Genomic DNA, 19,083 nt, shown 5'->3' with positions numbered 1-19,083 from the left:
CCCGGGCCTGCTTTGCCGTTAGAGTGCCCTCATTGGCTGTACATCTCCAAACATTGGTTAACAACGTCCGTTCAAAGCTATAGGCATAGCCACATTGTTTAGCAGTTCTGATAGACCCTTAAATATTGGCCTGTCAAACCGAACGGCATTTCAACATTACTTTTCAGGCACCATTCGCGTGCCAATACTGATTATATATGTTATACAGCACGTTATATTTATTTGAATTTTTCACCGCTCATTCCAACTGCAACGAGATCACTCTGGTAATTCTTTTTGTTTCTTACTAAATTATTATGTATGTTCAGCATCTTCTTTTTGTTTTATTACAAAGGCTGTTAACTTTCGCGTAATCTTATTTATTGTGTTGAATAATTCAATCGGAGATTGTTTACAAGTGACACAAGGGCACTTTATTATAACGCATCAATGCGCTTTTGCCGTGTGCATCCTCGATAGGCACAATAACAAATTCAAGGGGGTGTATAATTAAAAAGCATGTGTGCTTACATGCGCGTCGTTTAATTAGTGTTGCGGGTAGTGAATTTCAAAATACTGCATAACTTTATGGTGAAATCATCTGTACCGCTTGCCAGTAATGCCCTTGCTAGCAGAACTTCTGTAGCGGCTGTAAATTTTATTGCTAGCACAATACTAGTCATTTTGGATGACTGCTCCCCATATTATTTTTCTGCATAAAGAGCACATCGAACCGTGTAGTAGTGTCTCCTGCGGCCAGCTCTATGATAATCTTAGGTGCCTTTCCCGGCCAGCTCTGTCGTGCGTGTTTTTTTTTTTTTTTTTTGATGCCAGATGAGATTTTCAGACCAACTGGCACAGTAGGCGTAAATTCCTCCCCGCAGAAAGAACCGGGGCAAAGATGAAGTGGCGCCATGTTGGAGAAGAGGTTTCTACTGGGCTATTGGAGCATATTTCCAAAAAAAAAAAACACACAGCACATAGAAAGGACACGAATGTGAGACAAGCCCAACGCTAACTTACAATGAAATGCTTATTTTGCACGACACCAAATATATCTACACTGAAGAGAAGGGGAAGGCAGAGAACAGAGACAACGCCACAACAGATAGACGGGGGTGGGAGGGGGGGAGTGAAGGGAATAGGTTTGGTCAGACGACCAAGACGACTACAGAAGGCGCTCTCCGTTTGAAGGGAACAGAAAATAAAGAAAAATAAAAAAAAGAACAGGAATGTTCGTGGCCCGCCGCGCCATTCCGAACTTGACGGATGGCTGAAAGAGTCCTAGAACTGAGAACGAAAATATAATGAAAAAAAGAACATGAACGCTACTGGATAAAAATGTAAGCTACTGAATAAAATTTCTGATTAAAAAGTGAAACAAGCGTAAAGAAAAAAAAAACTACTCAAATATATATATACATTTTTCAAGTAGGTGAACTCTTTTTGTGAGAGCAACACAGATTTGAATAAATTGTTCGCTGACGTTTGCATCTTACATCAGCTAATCAATAAACCTATCGTTGTTTTGACTTTGCAAAGAGGCATATATAAGCTTCCTTATTCCTTATAAAATTCAGACTCCCACTTACACCCTCAACGACGCACGTCTGGTAACTCCTTCCTCTTGTAGATATCTCGGTATACACATCACACACAACATTGTTGGAGTATGTATGTTGAGTTTTCAATTTACCAATGCCAACCGCATGTTTTGTTTCTTGCTCCGAAATTTTCTTCATGGGAAGCTTTTATTTTATAAATCCATGGTGAGGTCAATCTTCGAGTACACCAGTTCTGTCTGGAATCCAGCAACTGCTATACCTTATCGCAAGCTCTCGAAAGTGTCCAAAAGCTTGCCGTCCGTGTTTTGTTACATACAATTACTCACGTGTAGCCAGTGCGCTTGGTTTAACTTGTCGCCGTATGCGATCTCGCTGGAGTTTGTTTATTAGGATTTATTTTATTACTCCCGTTGCTTAAAGGGCATATTTTTATACCTCCCATCTACGTTTCTTCTCGCTGCGGCCACGTTTGAAGATTTCTTGCTTAGGAAAAGAAGAAAAAAACTGCCCGCTTTTTTATGTAAAGCCTTCGGACTTTGACACTATACTAACATAATTAAGTAAATTAATATGGCGAACTTGAACGAGATTTTTTTAGGGCTTCACTTCTATGTTATGCGCCGCGTAAGGTATTGTCGCGAGGTTGATTAGATACGGCTGCCGCTGCTTTGTGTCTATTCATTTTTTTCCGAAGGGGGAGGTTGTATTATTTAACCAGAAGCAAGAAATGCATGGGGGCATCTTAGCAAGTGATGCTGTGCGCCGGACTACCCCTTTGCGCACACGTTGTCTTGCTCTACCATTCTCCTGGGATAATGAGCGCAAAAAAATAACAATGAAAACATTCCTTGATCGGGCCCTTTGTGTTGTTCTACAGGTCCATTTGTCATGTTTTACATTTCAGTTATAAAAAGTTGTCGCAGTTTCACCTGAAAGGTGAAGCATCAATTGCGATAGCAAATTTGTAGAGAGATATACGGAGTAATGATATTAGCTTTATCAGCTGTATAAACTTGGACATGCAGCAGCACCGGCAACGCGCCGAACTGTTGTCGACGCCGTCGGCATTTTGCCCGCGTTCGCTCAAAATGCGTGCGGCGTTGGTGACTGTTGCCGGAGCCTCTGATATAAATAGGCACTTGGTGCCGCAGCTAAACGTCGCCTCCCTTCCCTCCCCCTTCCCCCCCTCCCCCACGGCCTCTCGCGCATCGGAAGAAGGCGCGTTTGCTCTACATATATGGTGATTGTAAAGGAAGAAAGAGACGCCTACTTCTGCAGCCCTTAAGGAAGCACGGCGCAGAACGCGCGTTTGTTCTCCGCCGTGCGTTCACTCCCCGTGAAAGAGCGCGTCCCTCGCGCCCTTTCACTCGCACATACAGCGTTCGGCGGCGCGCGGCCGACTCGCACATACAGCGTTCGGCGCGCGGCGCTGACCATCGGCTGCAGCTGGACGGCAGCACGCAGCTACCGACTGGGACGAGCGACGTCCCCGGCCTGCAGCTCCTGCGGGGAGCCGGAGACGATCGAACATCTCCTGCTGGCCTGCCCGGCGTACCTCCAGCAGCGGGGCCCACTCCTGCAGGAGTTCCGCCGCCTGGGCCTCCCCTCTGGCAAGGACGAAGATCTCCTCTTCCCCGGCCGACACCACCTTTCTGCACTTCGAGGCGTCGTGGAGTTCCTTGACTCGTCAGGGCTCTCCGCACGCCTCTAAGGACATTTCTACAAGCAGGAAGGCCTCACGGCCTCCCATCCCACCCCGGGCCTGACCGGCCTGGCACAACACCCCTGCAGACTCTGCAGCACACCAAGGCCTTCCATCTCGGCCTGATACGTGCCGCCTATGCCTGCCGGTTTTGCTTCGCCCACCCATGGCGACTCCACTCTATCCCTTCTTTCGCTCCCACTTACCCCTCCCCGTTGGCGCTGAGCCGTGCTCCCTCAAGGGCTGCAGAAGATAGCGTCAACCTTTCCCTTTCCCTCAAGAACCACTTATCATCGGCGCTGAGCCGTGCTCCCTCAAGGGCTGCAGAAGATAGCGCCAACCTTTCCCTTTCACTCAAGAACCACTTATATATCGCGCGGCCAGGCTGCAGAAGATAGCGCCAACCTTTCCCTTTCCCTCAAGAACCACTTACCGACCGCGGCCACGATTTCATCTCCATTGACGTCATACGGAACCTCACGGCGACGGCGACGGCGACGCCGACGGCAGAAATCTGCTTTGGAGTGTCCATATAATTGCTATCGCAATAAAATAAATAAATAAAAGAATAAAAAAACGTGCGCGTGTCGTTTTTCACTACTATCGGGCGATGTGACTTCAAAACACCAAGAATGCGTTTCACTCTCACCACGTGTTCCCTGCGTCCCCTCGCTTTGCAGTGTCCAAGGTATGCATGGTCTATTATGCGCACAGCCGAGCCTGCGTTGCTAATCAGAACCGAATGGGTGCACAAAGAAGCGTGAATAATGCCCTGTCAAATTTGTTGCTCCCTGCGCGGACCTCGCCCTCTGCCAAAAAAACGTGGCGACTCGCGGTCTCTCGGAGGAGTAGGGACCCGTACACATTCTGCTCCTGCTTCTGAGCTGTCGTGGCCCACAATGCTTGCACCATGTTTTGCTGGCGAAGCATGCATCAACTTGTCCAGCAGCGTGTTCAGTACCAGCGGCTTGACCTTCGCCACTACAAGCTTGGTTCCACACTGTTATCGGGTGAAACATGAACAACTAGCCAAACGACGGAAAACTGCATTTACTTCGAAATAAACTCAATTAGAGCTAGGTAAGTGCAATTGTCTTATTTTCATTCTCAAGTATAGTGTTTCAACTAAGTGCATTGCCTAATACGTGTATTTTATTTTTTTACAGAGATAATGTGCGGGCACTTTTTACTACGTACGTAGACGGTGCTGCACCGTTTCAGCGTCAGCTGAAACGCACTGTCTGAAAACGCAACACGGCACATTTCGGCTGGCACACTGAAGAAGACCAAAGTTGGATTATCGTAATTCTTTACTGAGGAACTATATTCTGCGAGCTGACTAGTGTTCAGGACTTCCTGCAAAACTATAGTCTGTTGTATTATAGCTTGTTTAGCTGTTTATCATGAAGTAATGTACCCTTTCTTTGCTACCTTTGTTCTAAAAGCTTACGCATTCCCAAAGGCTAAGTACAGCTACCCACAAGCACTTACGAGAAGTCTTGTAATGAAGGCACAATTCATCATAATTGGCTAGATAGAACAAAAATCGCATATTTTGATGCAGCGGCATTTCCTACCTAATTTTTGCGTATTTCTGCTTCTTTTTTTTTCAGCTTCAACAATTTGTTTGAATGGAGGAATCATGTGTGTGGGAGGTTGCTTCAATATAGTGAACGCCATCATGGGCCATGCAGTTCCAACTGTCATACAGCCTGCATGGAAATAAAAGCAAGAGACTGTTTAACATGCGGCTATGCAGAGTGGGAACAGGTGATACGCATTTAATTTCTCAGTTTTGGGCCTCTTGCTTATATTATGCACAGCAGACAGTGTTGGGATGATATAGGTATATGTATTGTATGCAGATGGTGCCTGAGAGACGCAGAGATCGACATCAATCAAGCGCAAGACTTCATAAGAATGTGGCTGCCAGGCGCCGTCGACTGTGCTAATAGCAGAAGGCGGCGTTACGCCGAAGCGGCTCAACCCGTTCAGCATCTTCAAGTGCACCTTTTGCGAGCCCAGCCTCAACCCCCCGTAGCGTCATAAACAAAGCTTTCGTATATGGCCGGCAGGATTGGGGATACGAGCGACAATCTCTATCAACATATTTTAAGACCAATAAAGAAATTATGTATCATTATTTGGTGATTTTATAGTAGATCATTGCATGTTGCATCAAGCTACCGTGCAATTTTTGCGAAATTTAAAATCGTAGGAAATTACGGCATCGCCCACACACATCACAATATGGCAATGCCAGTGGGTAATACGGGACAATATATCGAATAAAAGCGGCAGAGCCGGCTATTGACCAATAACGGCGCTGCCAGTAGGCAAGGTGGGACACTAGAATGACAATTAACGGCAGAGACGGCTATCTGCCTGTATTGGCACTGCCACTCGATGGCCGAAATAGGCCCTTTAGTGGCATGGCCACACTGGGCCATTCCTGACGCGGGTAGCGCTGCCGGTATCGGGCCTATATTTGTGCCGGTGTTTGCCGTGATAATGTCGTGCTGGGGCCAGCCTGGTTGTGCTGCCTGGGCTATTACGTCCCACAGTGATCCAACCAAAAAGATGACGACGACAAGCCTAGTACACTGACGGTGTGCGAGCGATGGAATCGGCGTTTGCAAGATAGAACGCCAGCGGCGCTTGGTCCCGCTGCCACATGGGCAAGCTCTTTGAAAGAGTCGTGCACACCCGGCTGGAGAATCACCTCGAGCGTAACAGCTTTCTTCCCGACTCGATGTTCAGCTTTCACAAGGGAGTCTCTGCACAGGAAGTCTTCCTCATGCTAAAAGACGAGGTCCTCAGCCCTCCCCCGGGCAGCCTAGACAGAATCCTGCTCACCCTTGACGTTCAAAAGGCCTTTGACACCATATCTCACTCCGCAATACTAGAAGGCCTTGAGGACGTCGGATGCGGAGAAAGAACATTTCATTGCATTCAGGACTTTCTGCGTGACCGCAATGCAACAATTGCGCTCGGAGCGTGACGGTCACTCCCATATGAACTGCCGGGCCGCGGCACTCCTCAGGGTGCAATTTTGTCTCCGCTCCTATTCAATATTGGAATGCGCAAGCTCGCCCTGTAGTTACAGGAAGACGAAGACCTCGGCGTGGCAATTTACGCCGACGACATTACGCTCTGGGCGACCAAAGGCTCATATGGGGACAGACAAAACACACTTCAGCAAGCCTTAGACACGGTCGAATCATACACAAAACGTGCCGGCATGAAATGCGCACCGAGCAAACCAGAATACATACATATTCGACCACCAAGAACCCAAACCAACAGAGCTCCGCCGTTACAACTACTTCTAGACGGAGAACCCATCCGAAAAATCCAGCAGCTACGAGTGCTCGGAATGCACATACAGGAAACGGGCAGTACCGGCATCGCCCTGTCCAAACTCAAGCGCACGGTTCGCAGTGTTACTAGCCTCATTAACAGAATAGCACGTAGCAGAGAGGGAATGACGGAGACAGACACCATGAAATTAGTACAGGCCTTCGTCATAACCAGAATCACTTACGCTCTTCCTTTCCAAGCGGCCCGACAAACTGACATCGACCAAGCAAATCGACTGCTCCGGATTGCCTGCAAGGCGGCACTCAGCCTGCCCGAAAACACGAGCACTGACCGTCTAAGCGAGCTGGGCATGATGAACACATACGAAGAACTCGCCGCGGCCACACTCATGGCCCAGCGAGAAAGACTAAATGCAACACCCCATGGCGCTCCGTGCTAACACGACTACGATACCCTCTAGCGCCACAGTTCTGCGGAGACGAGACTATACTTATGCCACCTGATCTACGAACAAGAATCCATGTGAACCCCATCCCACGTCACATGAACCCTCACTTCCACGTGAAATGGCGGCAAGCCCGAGCAGCCATCCTGTGCAAAAGGCAGGAGGACGCAGACACATACTTTACTGACGCGGGCTTATACCCCAGAGGTGAGACAGCGACTCCTACTTATGTGGCTGTCGCGACAAACCGGGGGAGACCGATCATAGCAGTGTCGGTACGCACGACTTCGAGTGCCACGGCGGAATCCGCGGCCATAGCCCTAGCCATCCGAGACGCTGAGGCCAAGAGCCAGTCGGCTTATATACTCACAGACTCGCAAGACGCCTGCCGGCTCTTCCTTCGGGGAGTTCTACCGGCCGGGGTCCTTCGCATACTAGGACCAAGCCTCCAAATGGACCACGGGATAACCTGGTGTCCCGCGCACACCGGAGTGGAAGGCAACAATCGGGCGGATTGTCTGGCTCGAGGTATAACAGGCCGAGCCACGATACATACCGCTCGAACGGATGCCTCTCCGACAGCTCGCAGCACACCGAGAGACATACTTGAGGCAAAACGACTAGGAAGACGAACCAAAGCTCCACCTCACCCCAAGCTAAACAGGCGATAGACGAGGGACTGGCGCCGAATACAGACAAACACCTACCCACATTTACATAGACTGCACAAATATTTTCCTAACAAACACAGCGACAGATGTCCATGGTGCGATTCCACCCCGATACTAGAACACATCACTTACCAATGCACGCAGCGTCCGGCAGACGCCGTCTTGCCGCTACTTGACGATACACTTACCAATTGGTCGTGGGAGGCGCGACTCTCCGAACTGGACTTGGGAAGCCAATTGGCGAGCCTCGACCAGGCCCGGCGCGCCGCAATAGCCAGTAGGGCCCTGGAAGAGGGGCTCCACCCACAGTGACCAAGCAGGATCTTAATTTAAATAAAGTTGTTTCTCTCTCTGTCTCTCCCGCTCCCGCCTGATTGAGCGGGCCCTGTTAAAATATAATTTGTGGACACCAGGCACCAAAGCGTCACGTTTTTCCTCACCCACAAGTCCTTCATAATACAGGCCATTTCGTTATACAGGTCATTTCGTTGTAGAGGCATCCGTTGTACAGGCGCTCGACTGTATGCTACAACTGTATCAGGGTGAATTGCTTAACACGCGGCATCAGATCTGGCGAATTTCTGCACTTTATCACCTAGTGACGAGCCACAGCCCGTAGTTTTGAGATGGAAGCAATTATATACTGCGAATGTGCTACAACCAATGCGCTGTTGGAAACCTCCGTAAAAACCGGAGCGTCGATGCCTATGAATATTTCGCCCAAGGAAGAGGTCAATGCCAGGAGACACTTCAGACAGGCAAAGATAAGGGGACGTGGCTACAGGCGAGGATAAGTTTCCGAATATAGTCGATAGGCTTGTCCACGGGGAGGGGGAGGGAAGGAAGATGGCGTGTGAGGACCATGCGAGAAGAGAAGCTACCCGATCGAATCTACCCGATCGAAAAAAAATATCGACGGAGATCTACAAAAAATGAATAAAACTAGTTTTCCTAATTATTTGTTGACAAAAACGTCAAAGACTTCATTGAGCGACACTAGCATGAGGGGGCAGAGAAGACAGAGTGGAAGCGTCCGTCGAAACGTGGGCAACGTCCTGAGCCATTGTCTGAGCCGCTGCTGTTGAAAAAACTCCAGATATAGAAAGAGTGTTTTGAAGCGGCGGTATGGAGATGTACTATCGCGCTCAGTATGAGCTACAACGTGGAACCACTTTGCCAAAGGATAACGCGCTCTAGCTTGTATCGAGCGCTATAGCCCTGCCGTATTTGTCACTGGACGATTCTCTCAACATGTTTGTCATTAGCTCTGAGGCGTAACCTTGGCATTTTAAGAAGCAAGTAACGTCTCCAGCTCCTCTCGTGCGATGTTGGCGCGAACAATTATTGATTGAAGCATCGAGAAAAAACGCATACTCTTGCCGTGGTATTGCCGCTTCTGTTGCGTCCAGGGTAACTCCATTGCCTGGCGGAGCCTTCTTGCGCAGTGCTTCCAGACGACCTAGCGGGACGCCTGGATACACTGACTTGCAGGTGAGGTGCCGTATACGAATTTAAATGCGCTATCATTCTTAGGCTACTTCGCGCAGTTTCCGGAGGCAAGGCATAATTATTTATGTCTTCCAAAATTTTAAAAAATCACCTGTGGCAGACAGCGTAGTTCTTGTCGTTGAGCTGGATTATTCGAAGAGCGCGAGAAACAGCACGAGAACTCGAAACACACTTTAAAATAATTAAGGAACATTCACCATTTCACTTCTTAATTAACTACCTTAACGGACGTATTGCAATTTACCAATTGTAGCGGGTGAGATTGCGAAAGTTTATCCAATTAAAATGAATCTCGAGAATGACACCAATATTGATGTATTATTTTCAAAAATGTGCGAGAAAATACCTTGGCGTTCCAGTTGCTTTTCCGTTTCAATGTATAAAAGGGAGTTTTGATGAAGAAATGAGTGGAACAACAGTGCATATTCCCGGTGGGCTTGATGGAACATGTCACCAAACTGGAGTCATGCTAGATGTTCATTCCAACATGACACGCCTTGCGAACTCACCGGCTACAATTCACAATTGCAATATGTGCCATACCGTAAATATTTACGAAGTTAATTAGTGAATTTTTGTTAGTTAGTTGATTATGTGGCTCGATTTCTGGAGCAAGTAAAGTCCGTCTCAATGAATATTCCAGCTTAATGAGTAGTAGAATTTATCTGCAGCAGGCGATCATTAAAAAATTGGGTAAGCTTAAAAATGTTCGCCTCGTATGTATGTATGTTTGGATCTCTGTATGGGGTTTGTATCAAACCATTTTCCCGCTTACCTGCTTAATTCCTTGGGTAGTCCATGGTCGAATGGGTAGCGCATCAGGCTGCCGCGCCGAGGTATCAGAGTTCTAAACCAACCATCGGACCAAGTCGAGTCGCTGTGTATGTGGGCATTTGTACATAGGTGCCGCTTTTCAACGAACCTGTTTCGCACCGGCATGGGTCACTGAATATGCGGGACTGGGTAGGTACCGCTCTGCGAAGCAACACTTTGACGCCGCTTTGTAACACTGGATATGTGCTACTCAGACCGTGCTAGTCTTCAATGGACCTCCTTGATGCCACATCGCTGTACAGCCATGTCACAAATACCAGCTTTTGATTAATCGCACCATCGACTATAACCACACCACTTCTTGACGTTGATTGGCCGTCATTGGCCCCCCCTTGCGCCGCGAAACTCCATACATCAACATCACCATCACGTTGCCAGCTTCGGTAACTGGGTATGTGCCGGCAGGTGTGTGTCACTCTTCAATGAACGTCTTGGACGCCTGCCTACTTGGGCAGCTAAGTACGTGGCCACTGGTAATGTGCGCTAAATTTCTCCGATGCTGAGCGGAATCTAACCCACGCAACAAGGGTTCCTCAAGGACGTCAACCCGACGGTTAAGCAGGCTGCGCCACAACTGCAATGTGCCGCATTCAAATGAAGGCCTTGCACGGCCGACGCTTTAGCGAGCTGGGCCATGAATTCCCTGGATATGTCCTGCTCTTGAATGACCCTCTCGCCAACTTCGATCCCTGAGTTTGTGCCACCGAGTGTGCGGCATACGAGGGAACCATTCTCAGCGTTCGCAAGCACCGGCGCGCCATGCATTTCGGAGGCCACGCACAGGCTTCGCGGCGGCGGCGCTAGATGGCTGCCTGCGTGTTGCATACGGAAGTGTGAGAAATAACTCCTGCTGGCTGTACACGCCTCATGCATACTTGATTCGAAGGTGGCAACATCTTATGTCGCTTTATTGACCCAATGCTAAACGCAATACAGTTGCCAGGCATCGTTAGAATGATCCCGTCAGATCATTGAAGCGGCGACAGTATCGCAATGTAACTGACTGCTGCGCAATCAGGCTGGTAGAAGGATCCTGGAGTGGCTGGGGTTCGAGCCCCAGGAATGTTCCAAGCAGACAGGCAAGGTACCATCCGCGAGTCAGGGAGAAGCTGAGAATACTCCCGTTGATCAAGAATATGCGCCTGGTACATCACGAGGGCAAGTGAAGGGACAGGGCTGAGGCTGTGCAGAAAAGACTGGAAGGCAGGCAGGACGTGATATACACGGACGCGCGTGAATATGAGCATGGAAAAGGATATGCAGCCGTAATTACGTGCGAAAACGGAGGCCCTGCCTCGTGCTGCAGCGCTTGGGAGTAGAACCCGCTTCCTTGTTTTGAGCAACAGAAGGCGATAGCCATTGCAAAGTGCATGAAGGGAATGTCCTTAATTTATTTGCGGATGGAGGCAGACGTTGTTTAAAGGGAAGACGTCTGGCCAATATCGGCCGGTCAACCATGATGGGGGGGGGGGGGTGGCTAGACATGGTGGCGATTGATGTAGATAAATCGTTGCTACTCGAGCCTATAGCCCTCCTCATTTTCGTCGTCGTCTCTTAAGACACCGTGCTGTCTTTTTTGTGCCTCTACATGATGCGATCCCCCCTAGGTTTTTTGCCAGCAAGAAGGAGGATTAGAAGAAGAAGAAGAAGAAGAAAACGTCTATTGATCAAAAGCATTTTGGTGGAATTAGAACAAATTGGAAAACAACAAGCTAGTAATGAAAACATAACGAGATTAAAGAGACCAACATCGGCAACAGAGAAATGGTTAACAATAGAGGCGAGGAGCGATGTGAACAGTGCTGGATTAAGAAATGTCAGGGCCCGGGGCTAGCCGCACCCTTTGGCCCCTAATGAGGACGATGATGATGATGATGATTATGATGATGATGATGACTGGTTTAGGACGCTGAATTTTTCGAAGCCAGCATGTTACGTTCACCGATTAGTGATAAAACATCATCATCATCATCATCATCAGCCCATATTTTATGTCCACTGCAGGACGAAGGCCTCTCCCTGCGATCTCCAATTACCCCTGTCTTGCGCTAGCGCCTTCCAGCTTGCGCCTGCAAATTTCCTAACTTCATCATCCCATCTGGTTTTCTGCCGACCTCGACTGCGCTTCCCTTCTCTTGGTATCCATTCTGTAACCCTAATGGTCCACCGGTTATCCATCCTACGCATTACATGGCCTGCCCAGCTCCATTTCTTCTGCTTAATGTCAACTAGAATATCGGCTATCCCCGTTTGTTCTCTGATCCACACCGCTCTCTTCCTGTCTCTTAACGTTAGTCATAAGATTTTTTGTTCCATCGCTCTTTGTGCGGTCCTTAACTTGTTCTCGAGCTTCTTTGTTAACCTCCAAGTTTCTGCCCCATATGTTAGCACCGGTAGAATGCAATGATTGTACACTTTTCTTTTCAACGACAGTGGTAAGCTCCCAGTCAGGATTTGGTAATGCCTGCCGTATGCACTCCAACCCAATTTTATTCTTCTGTAAATTTCTTTCTCGTGATCAGGGTCCCCTGTGAGTAATTGACCTAGATAAACGTACTCCTTTACAGACTCTAGAGGCTGACTGGCGATCCTGAATTCTTGTTCCCTTGCCAGGCTATTGAACATTATCTTTGTCTTCTGCATATTCATCTTCAACCCAATTCTTACACTTTCTCGATTAAGGTCCTCAATCATTTGCTGTAATTCGTCTCTATTGTTGCTGAATAGGACAATGTCATCTGCAAACCGAAGGTTGCTGAGATATTCGCCGTTGATCCTCACTCCTAAGCCTTCCCAATCTAAGAGCTTGAATACTTCTTCTAAGCATGCAGCGTATAGCATTGGAGAGATTGTGTCTCCTAGCCTGACCCTTTTCTTGATAGGTAACTTTCTACTTTTCTTGTGGAGAACCAAGGTAGCTGTGGAATCCTTGTAGATGTTTGCTAAGATATTCACGTATGCCTCCTGTACTCCTTGATTACGCAATGCCTCTATGACTGCTGGTATTTCTACTGAATCAAATGCCTTTTCATAATCTATGAAAGCCATGTAGAGAGGTTGATTGTACTCCGCAGATTTCTCGATTATCTGATTTATGACATGGATATGATCCATCGTAGAATATCCCTTCCTGAAGCCAGCCTGTTCTCTTGGTTGGCTGAAGTCAAGTGTTGCCCTGATTCTATTAGAAATTATTTTGGTGAATATTTTATACAATACTGAAAGCAAGCTAATGGGTCTATAATTCTTCAGTTCTTTAACGTCTCCCTTCTTATGGATTAGTATAATGTTGGTGTTCTTCCAGCTCTCTGGTACACATGAAGTTGTGAGGCATTGCGTATAAAGGGCCGCATGCTTTTCAAGCATGATATCTCCTCCATCTTTGATTAAATCTACTGTTATTCCATCTTCTCCAGCAGCTTTCCCCCTGGTCATGTCTTTCAAGGCCCTTCTAACTTCAGCGCTAGTTATAGAGTGATAAAACATACATAATCTTTATTGGTTTGGACAACTAATTTCTTGGTGTGATTTCTAGTATTATTTAACGGTTATTGTCTGACGTGCACGTAGGTATGTTTAAAGCGTCAGTGCATCCGAAATTAACAATTAGTCGAAGTGCCGCATTGGCATTACGCACGCATCACGGACCAAAAAACAAAAGAGCTTATTCTTCAAAACATCAAACATTTTATTAGGCATTCAATCTTCAAGTTATAATTGCGTAACATTCAACAAAACGTATGTACAATTGCAATATTTGAACATCGAAATGACCATACGAATCATGTACAATGACTTCACTGTTTAATCAAGGTTTACATTCAATACGACGAGGAAATTCCCGCCGGGGTGGCTCAGTCAGCTAAGGCGTTGCGCTGCTGAGCACGAGATAGCAGGATCGAATTCCGGCCGTGGCGGCCACATTTCGATGGAGGCGACATGCAAAAACGCTTCGTGTTCTTGCGTTGTAGTGCTACGTTAAAGAACCCCAGGTGGTAAAAATTAATCGGGTCCCTCCCCTACGGCGTGCCTCATAATCAGAACTGGTTCTGGCACGTAAAACCCCAGAAGAAGAGGAAAAGCAATCACGTCGGACTCAAACTTCATAACTCGTGACAAAATAGGAACAAAGAACGACTTCCTTCACGCTGTTCATTGACCAAAAACAAGCAAGTCAGAGATACTACCACTAAGGTAAAGCATGAACTAATATAACATTTCAAATGACATCTTGCAGCCTTGCCATTCAACGTCGAAAATTTACATATGGCTTTATCAAGAGAAAGATCTCTAAGCAGGTCCCTTTCGATCGACATGATGGCTAAGGAATTCAACTTCCTCTCGCTGAGATGGAGCGCAAGCAATTTTTAATTAACAACACTTATGAAAAAGAGCGGTCAGTGTCGCAGTTTGTTGCAGGAATGGTTGGGTATAAGCTAATAGCAATGGAGTCATTTGCAAAAACGCATGCAATATCTTTTTGCTCTAACATTTTGAGCAGACCGCTCGCGCTTCTGTCATGGCAACGTCAACTCGCCAGGTAGTGAAATAACTGGACTACTTCAGCAGAAATATTGACTCGAGATCGCACTTGTACGTTTCCACTAATCCACTAGCTTGATTGACCAAGTCGTCGTCGCAATGAACTTCCTTGAGAAGCGCAATGCACTGAAATTTCTAGGCAGAGGTTGGTGTACGCAGATATCCGAGCCCGTAACGCTCTGCTTAAGTTGTCAATAATTACACTGAACGTCCCTATTTCCAATTTTCTGCTGCCACATGTCCTGTTGCCATCCTGTTCTGCTACAAGCTTCGTTAAAGTGGATCGAGTGCAGTTCACACTGACAGCTCTTATCTACGCTGAGTACCTTTGCCCCTACCTCAAAACTTGGAATTGTGGTCGCAGAGGTCTCACGAACCCGTCTAATGGATTCTGCAAGTGCACAGCTGTTGACAGGTCTAGACCAGGTTTCTGGAATGCAACCTTCGCTTTGTCGATCCGCTCCAACATTTGAAGACACAACGTTGCCATGAATGCCGTTTCCAGCTTGCACAGCTTCTTTAGAAGATACCGTACTTCAATGCGAGTGTCGCAAGTCTCTGCCTCCTCATGCAAACGCATCGAAACGAAAGCGATGGCTGTCAAGAAGTTGCCCCGACCATCGGTTTTCGATGACAACACGGGCAGCAAGCACGCTCAGCAACTTTTTTTTTCAAATGGTCGAGTAGGGGCCCCTGAAAGTTGGGGGCCCGGGGCTGCATCCCTCATAGCCCCCACCTTAATCCGGCGCTGGATGTGAAGATTGTGCGGATAGTTCTACAAACAGAGTACAATTATTTAGGAGCGCAAACAGATGTAAGCGCGCAGGCTCCCTAGTGAGGTCCTAAATGACCTGGGCTGGGCGTCCTGGGTGTGGCGTAGGTTTCACAGTTCTTTAGAACTGGCTGTCCAGTGTCTTCAAATAGGGTGTAGGAGGACAGAGAACTCTCGTCAAATGCGAAGACGCAGGCGCGGGATGGCCATGCAAAGAGAAAGCGGTCTACGCTGGTCCATGGTACGTCGGCTTTGCATGCAAATATGTGTTGACGGCAGGTCTACCGACGTGGCAATTCACGGACGCCTGTCGAAGTGCGCGACGGGCTTGAGCTCGGCACGCGTGATGAGGACTAGTGGCTGCATCGGCCCTACGTATGCATGCTAAAAGGCACACCCGATACTCTATGTTGAGGCGAACTTGCAAGCGCAAGAAACAATGTGCTGTATTAGCTGGAGGAAGTGGGTCCGGCAGTGATGCCTTTGTTCTTTTCAGAAAATGTAGCTCGCATGATGACCCTAGGCACGTGCTGAAAAGTTGAGAAGATCGGGACGAGTCTGGTAGATATGATTCGGGAGGGTTCAAGGCTTTGGGTGCCTGGCCGGCAGGCCACCTGATGCCGTCATGATCTTTGGCACGTAATAAAGTTGTAGGAGAGCTTCTTGCTGGAGAGATGTTTCAGAGCGGGGGGAGTCGACTGAAAGCGTCGTGAGGTGTGAGGTCCCGCGAGTAACTACAAAGGGCGCTTTAGTGTGTGCCGTTTGGACTTTACTGTCACTGCGCAAATTGATCGACCATTTTGACATCTTGCCAGCAAGTCTATTTGTACCCCCAAACTTTGTCCCTTCGAATTAGCAACTTGCTGCGCACAGGGGCAAGTGCGCTTAGGGCAAGTGCTGTGGTTTGGTCGCAAGACTCTAGACGCACCGTATTTAAGACAATTATGACATTGTGTTCTGGGTCCCTCCTCCTACAACATTCAAACATCGCCAGTACACTGTCCGATGAATATACCCGATTTGTAAGAGGCTCCTACCAGCCATTTTCAGTACTTGTCACGTGATGATCTTACGCTGTCTTGAAATGGACCAAGTTATCGAATTTAAGATTTCACATTTTCCGAGAATATGCCCAGTTTACCAAGCGGTTGGCTGCATGGGTGAGCGTCATCACATTTTCACGTCGTCTTTAATTTACAACACCTTTTCAATGTTTTAAATGAGCAGATTGGTGCGTGGTGTCATTTTCACGGCCCTCGAGTGCACAAAGCTTGCACATCTTTGCTTACATTTTATATAGGAACTCTTCGTATAATATCTCACTTCAAAAGATTGGCGTAAACTGCTAAATTTATGGAACTTTATAGAACATCTCTGCGATATCTTTTGAAGTAGAGTAAATGTCCAGGATTGAATACTTAAAAATTGAGTATTGTTGCCTAAGTAGGTAAAAATGCGCACAGCAAACACAATATTCTATCTACGAGTGAAAGCGAGCATTCACGCCACTGGTCACAATTGTTTGACAGGTACGACTTTTTCAAAGTAGCTTCTTTAAAAGTTCATGGAACAGCCAATATAAAGCAACTAAGCAGTAGATCTCCCCGCGTAAGTATACATCAAATGTGTAAAAGACGTTGAATGTCGTTTAGATAGCGTGCAGGCTTCTTCGCGCTGTGCTACACTCAGGTGACATAATATTGCGCTATAGATCATACATAAAGGACGACATCTAGGCTAACGCCTTGTTTCATAAAGTCCGCACTGTTGTCGCCGTGAATATCAGGCGCATAAATTAGTGTTGAAGTAGCTGTGTACTGGGACACTTGCTACACGGATATTTTATTGCTACCTCTTTTTAAAGTGAACGTAGCCGGCAGGTAAGCACAGAAAGTTGACACAGTTGGCAGGAATTCGTGTTAGAAAAGGTTCTGTTCTCCGTCTCGCTGAATTTGATTCAATTTGTTGCACTCAAATGAAGCAGCAAAGCTCTGGTTACTGAATCTAGCAGTTGTGTTTTTTACCCCGTCATTGTTTTTTATAAAATTGATGAAATTTGCATAACTCGAAAAAGAACAGCAGTAACTATCAAGTATTATAACCTGAACCATATAATATTGTTACCAAGCGCTCTTCGAGACGAAGCTGAGACGAAGTTGTACGGAAGACGACGACGCTCTCTGATGGCGCGCGGAATGGTTTTGCCATCTTGTATGTTTTGTATGCCAGCAGCCGCTTTGTATAATATCCATGTAAATATATTTTAAACCTCTTTCCCCATAATATTGTGAGGTAGGAGGTTTAAAACATATTTACAGGGATATTTACAAAGCGGCCACTGGCAAAGCGGCCACCTCTTTCCTCGTAACAATATACATTTATTGCGGACAAAAGTGTTATGTTATATACCACTTTGAAATGTACCACGAATATGCGGCTGGGACTTTTGCATGACTCTTGCGAACATTGTAACAGTTTCACTGAAGCTTAAATCTTTACACCATTTTTTGCTCTTTAGATGATCTAAGCGATGCAGTTTAGAAAGTTATGATATCCGTTTTGGGTGCAGATTTAGGCGATTTGAAAAATTTGTGCTTCTATATTTTTGAAGCTTACCAATTTTGGGCTGCTTTTCGTAAATCTCTCAAGCCCTAAATCAGAATGTTGCGTGCTTGAACTGACCAAAATCCAATTTCTGCCCGTAATGAATCTGAAATACAACAGATTTTATTCTGATCTGTCAAGGGGTTCTCTCATAAATGTATTTCAGCGTTTTACATGCATTTGAACCGGCTCCATTGCAATAGGCACCAAGATAACACGTCTTCTTAAATCTCTTATCTATGAGTGCTTTACTACTCAATGGACAATAATCGGACGCTGCACTCGGAAGCGGAGTGCAAGAGAGTTGCGATAAAGCAGGTGTCTTCCCCTTGAGCAACATCATCGTGTTCGCAGGTTGTCTCACTAGGACGCTGTACATTTTGCTGCTGTCAGCTAACCACAATAGATATAAGGAAAGCGGGCAAGGGCCGTGAACAACGCGAACTGACGACAGCACGCGATTCGCTGGTGTATGTTTTGTTTGGTTTATCAACGCATAATGATTTTCATGAAGATTGTGACCACCGGCTGCTCGCTATAATGATGCAGAATAAGAGTGGAATCATGCGCAGCACAAATCGAGGAACATGTCGTACTTTCGATACCGTAGTTTTCCAGGAGGCCACCTTATCTGTACGCACACTAGTGTAACTAGTGTACACTGGCACACTAGCACTGGCACACTGGCACACTAGTGCACGCACGCTAGCTGTGCGCCAGTGGAGCCCGACAGCTAAATAAAGGGAAGCGAAAGTAACAGAGGCGGCGATACAGTTTGCCCATTAAATGCCCTGCACGCCAGTGTGCCCCACGTGCGGAAAGAAGCACAATGACAAAGACGGCTGCTGTCGTTGAGGCACTTGAGGTTAAGCGCAGAGCCAACTGTCCTTTCAAGCCTTGCCTATTGTGATCACTGCCTAGCTCGTTCGTCGTTATGTGAAGGAAGGAGGCTTGACAAACGGGCCCTCAAGACAGAGGCGTGAGAGCGCCACAGTAGCGTCGGTGATAAACGGCTCCGCTCTAGCGTGAGGTCAAACAAACCGATTGATGCTTGTCATACCGTCCGTTCGGACTTCGACACGCAGCTAGCTTGGCTCCCCTAAATAACACCTTGCTCTGAGAAGTTATAGTGACACCCT

The 19,083-nt window shown here is 47.1% G+C and overlaps 1 protein-coding gene across 1 annotated transcript in view; it reads left to right on the top strand.

Moving 5' to 3' along the window:
- Positions 1-8,759: 8,759 nt before the first annotated feature.
- The window catches only part of LOC119441628 (cytochrome P450 2J1), a 78,799-nt gene continuing 68,475 nt past the window's right edge, over positions 8,760-19,083 (top strand). The window contains exon 1 of the mRNA XM_037706233.2: positions 8,760-9,174. The gene's annotated coding sequence lies outside the window, so the exon portion shown is untranslated. The remainder of the gene's footprint in view (positions 9,175-19,083) is intronic.

Source organism: Dermacentor silvarum, chromosome 2, assembly GCF_013339745.2.
Source record: "Dermacentor silvarum isolate Dsil-2018 chromosome 2, BIME_Dsil_1.4, whole genome shotgun sequence".
Taxonomy (NCBI): domain Eukaryota; kingdom Metazoa; phylum Arthropoda; class Arachnida; order Ixodida; family Ixodidae; genus Dermacentor; species Dermacentor silvarum.
Note: the sequence above shows the minus strand (reverse complement) of the source record. Positions and strands in the feature narration are given on the sequence as shown.